General features: G+C 46.2%; 1 protein-coding gene and 1 non-coding gene across 2 annotated transcripts in view; one reads left to right on the plus strand and one right to left on the minus strand.

Moving 5' to 3' along the window:
- The window catches only part of Extl3 (exostosin like glycosyltransferase 3), a 49,375-nt gene extending 48,010 nt beyond the window's left edge, over positions 1-1,365 (minus strand). Inside the window, exon 1 of the mRNA XM_076853529.1 lies at positions 1,156-1,365. The gene's annotated coding sequence lies outside the window, so the exon portion shown is untranslated. The remainder of the gene's footprint in view (positions 1-1,155) is intronic.
- A 5,850-nt stretch (positions 1,366-7,215) lies between these two features.
- Trnae-cuc (transfer RNA glutamic acid (anticodon CUC)) lies at positions 7,216-7,288 on the plus strand. The gene has a single exon. It is a non-coding gene; the product is annotated as a tRNA-Glu (tRNA).
- Positions 7,289-10,653: the final 3,365 nt, after the last annotated feature.

Below are 10,653 nucleotides of genomic sequence, written 5' to 3' on the forward strand. Positions count from 1 at the left end.
TCATCTGTAAATATTTAAAACTCCCCCTGCTAAATAAGTTGAGAACAACGCCTGGCTTCACTCAAGACGAAAACCCCATGCGCCACTGTCCCAGGCTCTAGGACGGTGTGGCATTGGAGTGCAAGGCTAACTGTTGAGCAACACAGAAAACTGCGCACCATCCACATGACTGCAACACACTGAAGAGTTTTCAAAATCAGAACATGGGGCGTCCCTCCTCCAAAAGCTATCTAAATTGGAGGAAGAATGGGACAAAGTAACGAGAAGTGCTTAAGATGCCTCCTAAATAAATCACATATGGGTAAGAAAAAAACCGGACTAGTGGTGTTTTTTGTTTCCTCCTCCACTAAAGGAGTCTAACTAAGAGGACCTCCACACTGCGAGGAGAAGCCCACCAAATTTAAGTCTGCTGAGAGCCATAGGCATCCAAAGGAGCTGAGCCAGCAGCTGGCTCAAGTGTGGCAGGGAGAAAGCAGCGCTCCTCTGCAGCGGGCAGCCCTGTGTGGTCTCCAAGGACTTGGGCCGGGGCGCAGGCATGCACTCAGCAGCCCTGTCCTGCTGTGCAGCCGAAGCCGCCAGAGCCTCTGCAGTTGCAAAGAACGCTGCACCAGGAGCCTCGGACAGGAAGTGGGTATCAGGAAAGGAGAGCAGCCCAGTAAACAGAGCCCAGGAAAGGGAGCCGCAGGCAGCTCGGCTGAGTGTGGGGCTGGGCCGGGGAGAGGTGGGAGTGTGCAAGGGGAGAATGGGTGAAGGGCGGCCCGGTTGCGCCCGGTGCACAGAAGATGCTCCCTGCGGGCGGTGGGCTTCAGCTAGCACGTGATGCTGGACAGCTGTTGGCGAGCGTCCAGAAGGACTGGAGGTGGGTCCCGAGCAACGGAACCCGAGGTGGGGGCGTGCAGGGGTGGGGAGGCCAGGCTTCCAACTCAGGCCACCCGCGGGTCCTCCTCTGGCCGCTGCCCAGGCCCCCAGGCGCGGAGCAGGCCTGCTCCGCAGCTGCACGTCTTGCGCCGCCCGGGCAGCTGGCTCCAGGCACGGCCGGCCCAGGTCCTGCCCACGCACCCTCTTCCCCCGTGCTCGTGGCCAGCTCCGCGGCCTCCCCCAGCCCTTCCGCGCGCTCCCTCCGCTCCCGGGGCTCCCAGCCGCCCGAACTCCTACCGGCTTCCAGGTCAGGGACGAGCCGCCGTCGCCTGCGCGAAACTCGGCTTCCCAGAAGTCGCTCCGGCGGCCGGCCGCGCGCCTCCCAGGCCGCGCCGGATCCCCCGCTCCCTCTGCCGGCGGGCAGCCATTTCCGACAGGCGACTGCGGAACTTGCCGAAGCTTGCCGGGCCGGAAATGGCCGAAGCGGCGTTCGCCACTTTCCGGCGGCGTCCGGAGGCCGCCCGCTCCGCACGGGGCTCGCTGGGTCAGGGGCGCGAGGCCGGCGCCGGGGATTGTGGGAGGCGTGGGGGGCACGCGGGCAGGGAGGGGCCCGCGCTGGACCTCGGTCCTGCGCTCGCCGTCCCGCTGGTCCCGAGCCCCTCCGCCGAGCGCGCGGGCGGCCTGTGGAGCCGCCCGGCTGCAGCAGGGTCGGGAGAAATTCACGTCACCCACCCCCCGACTAAAAATAAACCCACCCGGGCAGAAGGCCTTCCTGAACCAGGCGTCCGTGCCCAGCGTGGCCCGCGCTTTAGAAACGCTTCGAATATGGAACAAGGAAGGCCGAACTGCGCGGATATTTAGCCCAAATCCCAGGGCTTTGCAAAACAGCAGGTTCATCACTGTGCGGTTAAAAGGATAAAAAAGATACGGTTTAAGAACTCAAGAGCCGACCCCTGTAAGCCGAAAAGTGCACCGTGGCTACCCCAGGAACACTGCTGTTACCTACAGATTTGGAGATGGGGACAAAGCACCCCGTGGACAACTGAAGGAATGGTGGAGGGTGTTCCACCAGTCCTAAAAGGGAGACCTGTCACCATTGTTAATTCAGGATGAATTAAAACCATCTTTTAGAATCTGTATTTGACCTATAATCTAAGATCAAATTTGCTTCAACATTTTTTAGAAAGATAGTTTTAATACCCAAAGGACAGGGCTTCTATTTCCAGGGAAGCCCAGGCACACCAGGCCAGGTTGGCTCTTCTCCCTGCCCTTGGGTGGTCTGTTTCTTTCAGGAGAACTGCACCCTTGAGACTGCTCAGCAGCTGCTGCGGACCCCATCCACTCCCTCTTAGTGGAGCCCAGTCCCAACACTTAGCTGGGAGGCTGAGAAAACAGGAAAGACAGATTTGATTCCCACAGGGAATGTCTGAGTTAGGATTCCATTTGCAAAAGGAAACTTGAAAAACCCCTAGCAACCCCTTTCCCAGAGCGCCCTCCTCACCCCTCCCTCCCCAAATCAGCCCCTCCTCTTCCTGCTCCTTTCTGCTTCTTTCCTGATGTCTTTTTACTCTCCCCTTTCCCATTTTCTTTTTCTCCTAGCACCTGCCTCTTCCTCTCCTTTCCCCTTTATTACCACATGCAGACATACTCTTTTAAAGTCCCACCACTATCATACGCGTACAAACATGGAGCATTGACCAATTTTGTTGAGGAAAGTCAGAAGAGGAAACAAAGTGCAAAACCAGAAGCATTCCAGAAAAAGAAAATGGGAAAACTACTGGCCGTGTAATACTGTCTCTTTTTGTTCTCTCTCTTTTTTGGTTTGGTTTGGTTTACAGGTGATCTACTTGGCTTTCCTCCAGAGGTGGGTGGCAGCAGCAGGAAGGAGCCTGGCAGTGTGGGAGGAGACAGGACAGGAGTCAGGGGAAGAATTTCCAGGTGTTGTTGGTGTTGGTTCATCTCCACTGGTGAGAGTGGACGTGCAGATACCTGCCACCTGAAGAACTCAGTCATCGTGTACATTTGAGAACTTAACACATTGCTGACTTATTTGTACCACTGACTTATTTGATTTTACCATGGCCAAGCTTGATAAAGGACATCCCTGAAACTTGGGGAGCCCACAGATTCACTGGTGCCCTGGATGCTGCCCAGCACCCCTCCTCCTCAGGCTCCTGTGGGGCTCACTCCCCTACTCCTCCCCCTTCCTCTCAAGCAGCTCCTCAGTCTCCTTCTCCAGCGCCTGTTCCTTCTTCTAAAAGCTGTGTCCACAACAACATGACTTGGGCTGCCGTCTGTTCCTCTCCACACCCTATTCTTGCCCCTCCAGCCAGATGCTATGCATGGTTTCCACCTGTCACAGGTCTCTTGCTTCAGCACTCCAGTCCCTGTTTTCCAGTGGCCCTCTAGATACCATCACAGCACCATCATCCTATTAGTGCAAACTTTATGAATACTTAATTGCCAGGCAATAAGCTACACCCTTTATATGCACTGTCTTGTTTTAATCTTACTGGGAGGTGCCAGCCTATGGAGAGGGAACTGAAACTTTAAGAGGCTAAATAAATTAGGTGCCCAAGACTGCAGAGTGCATGCAAAGCACAGTGGATTCTTAGTCCTGCCAACTCTTAACCCCACGTCCTTCACCAGAACAGTAAACTTAACATATCCCACACTGAACTCAGATTCATCCCTACCCCCTGGCTCTCCTGGAATGTCCTTGTTTATAATGTTAGCACTACTATTCCTAAAACAGAAACTCCAAACCTGGCATTATCTTTGACTCCTAAAATAGATACGATGGGTCCAGCCTGGGTAATGTGTCCACCCCTAGATCAATCCCCTTTGACTAAGCAGCAGGCTAGCTGGACCCAACATGACAACTGGGGCCTTGCCTGAAATAGGGATTGTTCCCAGACAGTTGAGCACCTATGGAAGTGTACCCAAGGTTCTTTCACACAAAAAAAATGTTTGCAACGTGTCCTGCCCTTACAACATGAAAGTCACCATATAAAAAGAGAAGCCACAAAATAAGAAGCAAAACAGTATTGTTCTGCAAGAGACCGCAATTCAATCACATGAGATGGAAGGCAATTCCCACACCTTGTATGAGTCTCTGGTGGTAAACAGTCAACAGTGATGTGTTCATGTTCAACAAAGTTCACTAGGAGGACTAAACAAGAACAGAAAACTACCCAAATGACCATTGGCAATAGACCAGATAAACTATGGTTCGTTCACACAACCGACTACTTCAGAGCAATGAAAACTGATGCTCTACAAACCCACACAGCAATGCTGCTGAAACTCACAAGGCAAAGCAAAAAGAAACCAGACCCAAAACAAGAGTTCAGCATATGACTCCCTCCATGTGAAGCAAGAAAGAGGCAAAACTAAGGAATTCCACCTCAAGGAATCCACTGGAGGAGAGCAGAGCAGCTAAGTGGGCTGGTAATGCCGTCTCCTGTGCTAGACACCGGGTACTCATGCGTGTTCAGATTGTCAAAATTCATCCAGCTGTTCACATACCCTATCTGCCCTTTTCTATACATATATCATCCTTCAATAATATTGAAATGATGGGGGAGTGCTCGAATAAAGGCACCTTTAATCAGCCTTGAACTTCAACACCAAGATTATCCTAGAGTGACCAGTTACTGTCACCCCTGCCCCCTCCATTACCCCACCTTCTGAGAGAATCAGCAACCTTGGGAAAGAGCCACATTACTTACAACATGGCCTCCTCTCCTCTGGCCCAGCCTGGCTAGATATCCCTCTCCTGGACACTTGGGAGTGGGACACTGTGAAGCCGAGTCACAAGATCCGGACTGCTTGATCTGATAACTTATACGGACTGGTGGAAGGAGTTTCTAGACACGTGCACAGTGATAATAACAAGGAAGATGACCTGCAGGACTCAGAAGAGGAAAGCCCACGTGCAGAGGAAAGCATATGATCCAAGAGAGATGGAGGGAGGTGCCACAGAGGTGCTGACTTTCAGCCCTGGTTCCCACACCCCAGCTTCATCAGGTACCCATGAGATTATTTGTGTGGCCTTATTATTAATAATACTAAGCTATCACAGCTTTTTGTTTCCAGCAATCAAATATGCCCTGACTGAAGTTATGGTATTCTTCCCTGGAAAAAACTGCATAGTTATTATGTGCTAGATACTGCTCCGAACACATCACATATTATCTCATTTAGTCCTTTAAGGACTACACAGTAAAGTACCATGATTATTCCCCTTTCACAGATGAGGAAACTGGAACTCAGAGAGCTTAAGTAACTTGCTCAAATCACACACCTAGAAAGTTGTAGTGCAGGTGCTGGACCCAGGCAGTCTGACTGCAGAGGCTGAAATCTCAACCACACTACAAGGTGGTTTAGGGAAACACTAACAACAGCACTGTAAATTGTATGCTGCATTAATGGACCTGACTAAGGCATTTGATCTACTAAATTGAGTTCCAATGCAGAAACAATACAAAGTGTTAGAGTCTGTCAACAAGTCTGGATGGCGCCTGGCAAAATGCCAGAGGGAGTGGTTTGTGAAGTAACAAAAGCCAGCCATTAAATGTGGAGATTCCTTATTGGTTGACTGCTGTATCTAGTTTATGCTAATTAAGATAAGCTGTGTGGAATGTATAAATATTGCTCTGATCCTACAATAAATGGCTTCCACTCCTGCTGTATCAATCTACACAAGTTGTTCGTCACCACCCCCCACCCCCCCCACCCGTTATTTTGCTGCAGCCGGACTCTGGCACAAAGGATTGAGTGTCTAGAAAAATTGGTTAACATTTCTTTCCTTCACAAGGGAATTTCAGTTTGAGTCGTAGATGTTAAAACATGCAGAGTGTGATGAAGTCATACTAAACAAGACGATGTTCTCTTACCAGGACATTCTTTATTTTACAGATTTCAGCAGAATGCTTAGCGAGTCCCCACTGATTAGTTTTCCCCAAATGGTTAATATCCAAGAGAATGGGGTTTTAGTTCTATAGACGCAGAAATTGATAAGAAGTTCTTAAGTCTTAGGGAGTGAGGTGCTGGTGGTCACTTTCCATCTAGAGGACTGCCAGACCCTGGGCCTCTCAGCAGAGATCAGTCACAAAGAAGCCACTGGTAACCCCCAGCAACCTTCAAGATTCAGTAACTGTCAGTGAGTTTAAGTCAGATAAGAACCTGTTCCATGTGTAATGCTTTGATTTTAAAAGAAAGTGCTGACAGCTGCTATTTGAGATCTTTCCTATATATAAGTGATTGGGCAATTTTGTGGCTTATAATTAGAACAATGCATGACAATGTCTAGATTGGGCTCCAAGGTCACTCTCTCTTCAGTCTGTCAGTGCCAAAAGAAAGAAAAGGTCATCTTCTGAGGCTCCAGGACAGCACTCATTACCTGCCAAGTGATGTTACCTTTTAAAACTGCCTAGTTTTTGTCTGGCAAGAGGAAAGGTATAGTTTAGTTAGTTCACAGGTAATTTGTGGCAAGAACACTGAGTTAACAAAAGCTCTAAGACAAAGCACATTTTATTGTCAAAAAATATTTTGGGGCTGAGGGTGTACTACAGAAAGAGGTCAAATTAGCCATCAGTGAATATTAGCTATCCAGCAGTGGATATCAAACCACCACCAACAAAAGCTTGATCCTGGAATTTCATATAATGATACAAATACCGCTAAGGTCAACATACAGGCACCTAATGTCTACCCTAAATCACACTAGTTAGTAGCAAAACTGCTGGGTTAGACACATGGTGCCACAACATGGTCCATCTGCTCCAGGGACTTGAGTCATGACAGCTCCAAGCAGAGAAAAGAGGTGGCCGAGCTCCAGTGTCACATTTGTATGTACAACCAAAGAAGTTAGCCATAGACTCAAAAGAGCAACTGCTCACTAGCTTCTCTTTTTATATTTTTTCCAAAAATATCTTTATTTTTATTTTTTTATGTGGTGCTGAGGATTCAACCCAGGGCCTCATACATGAGGGGCAAACACTCTACCATTGAGCTACAACTCCAGCCCCTCACTAGCTTCTCTTAAAAACACCGTGTGTGGAGCTGGGGTTGTGACTCTAGTGGTAGAGCGCTTGCCTAGTATGTGTGAGGGACTGGGTTGGATCCTTAGCAGCGAATAAAAATAAATAGAATAAAAGGTATTGTGTCCATCTACAACAACAAAAAAGACATCTTGTGTGGATCAGGCACTCTAGTTGGCAAAATGATACAGAGGTTCTTGAAAAATATCAATTTACTTTCACCAAATTGGTTAACTGAGAAGTTAAAATTAAAAGCACAATTTCCAGAAGTAATCACACAGTGTATGCTTTCAAAACATATATAACTTGGGCTGGGGATATAGCTCAGTTGGTAGAGTGCTTGCCTCTCATGTACAAGGCCCTGGGTTTGATCCCCAGTACCACCACACAAAAAAAATAAATAAATATTTTATTTATTATATATACATATCGTTTATAACATGATTTTATGGATGGCAAAAAACACCATAGTTTCTACCAATAAGATTTGCAAAAGAAAAACATGTAGGTATTTTTTAAGATTTTTTTTTAAATATGGACAGAATATCTTTTCTTTATTTATTTTATTTATTTTATTTATTTTTATGTGGTGCTGTGGATGGAATCCAGTGCCTCACATGTGCGAGGCAAGTGCTCTGCGGCTGAGCTACAACCCCAGCCCGCAAAACATGTAGGTTTTAAATCAACTCATGAAGACTTGCAACAAGATTTTATTGAAAAGAAAATTTTTCTCTATTTTCCTTAATGTTATTCAAAATTAATTCTCAACCTAATTGGTAAGAGCATAATTCTAGTAGGAGCCAAATAAATCTCAGAACAAAATAATCATTGATCCCTTCCCTAACTCAAGCCTGCAGCCTTGCAAAACTATGACACAGGCCAAAGATAAAACCAAACGAAAATGTGACCTTATTTCTACAAATCCGTTGATGGATGGGGCACTAATAATTAAAAACTCATCTATACTGGATAGAGTGACAAAATATTCCACCCTCATAGAAAAAGAGGCACATGTAGTTTACTAACAAAAGCTTTTTTTTTTTTTTTTTTTTGTAATGGTGATTAAAACCCAGGGCCTCACACATTCTAGGCAAATATTCTACCCTGAGCTACAGCCCCATCCCTTTCCACTTTTTATTTTGAGACAGAGTCTAAATTGCCCATAGCAACCTCAAACTTGCAATCATCCTGCCTCAGACTCCTGAGTACCTGGGATTCCAAGTATGCGCCACTGCTCCTGGCTAGAAAAGCATATTTTTAAAACAAAAATACATTAACTATATGTAAAATTAATGAAAACTCTGCAGACTTTCAGATCACTATGCATTTCTATTATTTTATGCACATTTAACTGTGCTGAAATGCTGTCTCTTCATTTCATATTTGATTAGATTAAGTAATAAGCTTTATCAAATTGCTATCTGTATGTATCAGCTACTTTGAGTTCTTTGTTCCCTTGCTTTTAAGGCACTATTATGTGTTTCTACATAATCATCTCTAAAGATACTAGCTTACTGGGTGTGGTCTAGCACACAAGTAATCCCAGCGATTTGAGCAGCTGAGGCAGAAGCATCACAAGTTCAAGACCAGCTTCAGCAATTTAGCAATGCCCTAAGCAACTTGGTGAGACCCTGTCTCAAAATAAAAAATAAAAAGAACTGGGATAGAACTCAGTGGTAAAGCACCTCTGGGTTCCATCCCCAATCACAATCAGTCAGTCAACTATTTCATCCCATGGTGTAGCTCAGTGGTTTTGAATGACAATTCATTTGATTCATACACAATTTCATCAGAAAAGCAAGCTTGTGAGTTTTGAATACAGCTAAACCTATTCAACTGAAAGGATGTCCTTCATTCCAAGATTATGTTCTCCTGTTTTTAAATGTCAAAAGATGCTTTTGTGAAATTATAGTGGTAGTAGATGAAAAATCTTGACAAAATAGTGAAACATTTTGGTATCCCCTCCCCAGCTTTTTTTTTTTTTTTTTTTTTTTTTTTAAACTTTTCTGGTCCCTCACATCTAAAATTGTGTAACTGCTAGTCTGTCCAAACACCCTCCTGGCATTTTAAGGTATTCAGCACCCCTACCACCACCACTGACACACACACACACAGGAAGCACTCCTGTGGTAGCCAGCCTCAGACACAGCCCCAGTGGTCCTGCACCCTGGTGTTCACAGCCCTGGGTGGTCCCACACACACTGTAACCAAGGACCATCTGTGTGACCAACAGAACACAGCAATAGGGATGGTAGGTCACTCCCAAGATTAAGTGGCACAAGACAGCTTGTCTTCCATCACGGAGGCTGCAAGATTTTTCAAGATTTTCGCTCTAGCAAAAGCTCCCCGGTATGTCATGACAACACTGTGGACTCGTCACCGGGAACTGAGGCTTCCTGCAGATGACACATCTGTGAGACTGGGGGCAGGTCCCCAGCTCCAATCAAGCCTCATGAAAGACCCTGAGCCAGAACCACCAGGCTAGACCACTCCTGTACTCCTCAGCTGCAGAAATGTGAACTAATATCTGCATCTACAAGGACAAGTCTGAGACAATCTGTTCAGGAGGAACAGATCATTAATATGACTCCTTTATCATTTCAACTGCAAATTTATACCCACCCCCATCCCCAAAAGTACACTGCAAGAGCTGCCCAGCCACGCTCAGGCCTGTGCTGGAAGAGGATCAGCAGAGACTGGTCCCCATTTCCCAGCTGTAGTTTACTTCCTCTGACTTTTCACTCCTCAGGTGCTTTTCCACTTTTCTCATATTGACCAGAGTCCTCAGTAAACTAAACAGTCCATCTCTAGCAAGGGGACCAATTCCATAAGTCTGTAGGCTTTGTGAAAAGAATTGTTCTATGTAAATATGATATTTTATGAAATTTTAGAAATCTGGTAAATTTCTATTGACAGAATCCCTAACCCCAGCTGTCCAAACCTTTACTAGACCCATGCCTAGCTCAACAGAGGAGCAAATCTCACATTTCACTGTGAAAACAGAAGGCAACAGACTTGAGTGAGCTCTTTTAAATACCTTCCTCCCAACTTTAAACCTATCTATAAGTACTGGTGTGAAAAAATATTACTGCAGCAGATGCCAGAGTCCCTCTCAGAGATGCAAAAAGAGCCTTATTTGGAAGACTACCTTGCTGTGATGCTCAATGTGTTGAAGAAGAAAATGTGGCTCAGAAACAAAGAGATGAATAAACAGATCTACACTAAAAGGAGGGGAAAGTCCAAGAACATGGATACTGGAGGTAGGAAGCAATGGGCTCTCATAATGGGAAAGGTCAGAACCTGTGCAGAGAGCTCCCAGTGATCATGGAGCTGGAGAAAACAGAGATGTCAATGGTTAAATTTTAATTTATTTATGCGGAGCTGGGGTTATAGCTCAGTGGTAGAGCGCTTGCCCCCTCACATGTGAGGCACTGGGTTCGATCCTCTGCACCACTTAAAAATAAATATATTTAAGAAAAAAAATTTTAACTTATTTATGTTACTTAAGGTTTAGGGACATAAACTCCCCTAAACCTTAAGTAATATCTGTCACATACCTTATATGAGTGAGTTGAGGGGAAATCCAGAAAGAAGATGGGTAGGGCTGAGCAAGGCATGTGACACACACCTGTAATCCCAGGAACTCAAGGGGCCAAGACAGGAGGGTCGTTAGGCCAGAATCAGCAATTTAGCAAGACCCTGTCCCAAAAAATAAAAAGGGCTGGGGATGTAGCATGGTGCTAGAATGCCT

This window comes from Callospermophilus lateralis, chromosome 4 (assembly GCF_048772815.1).
Source record: "Callospermophilus lateralis isolate mCalLat2 chromosome 4, mCalLat2.hap1, whole genome shotgun sequence".
Lineage (NCBI taxonomy): Eukaryota > Metazoa > Chordata > Mammalia > Rodentia > Sciuridae > Callospermophilus > Callospermophilus lateralis.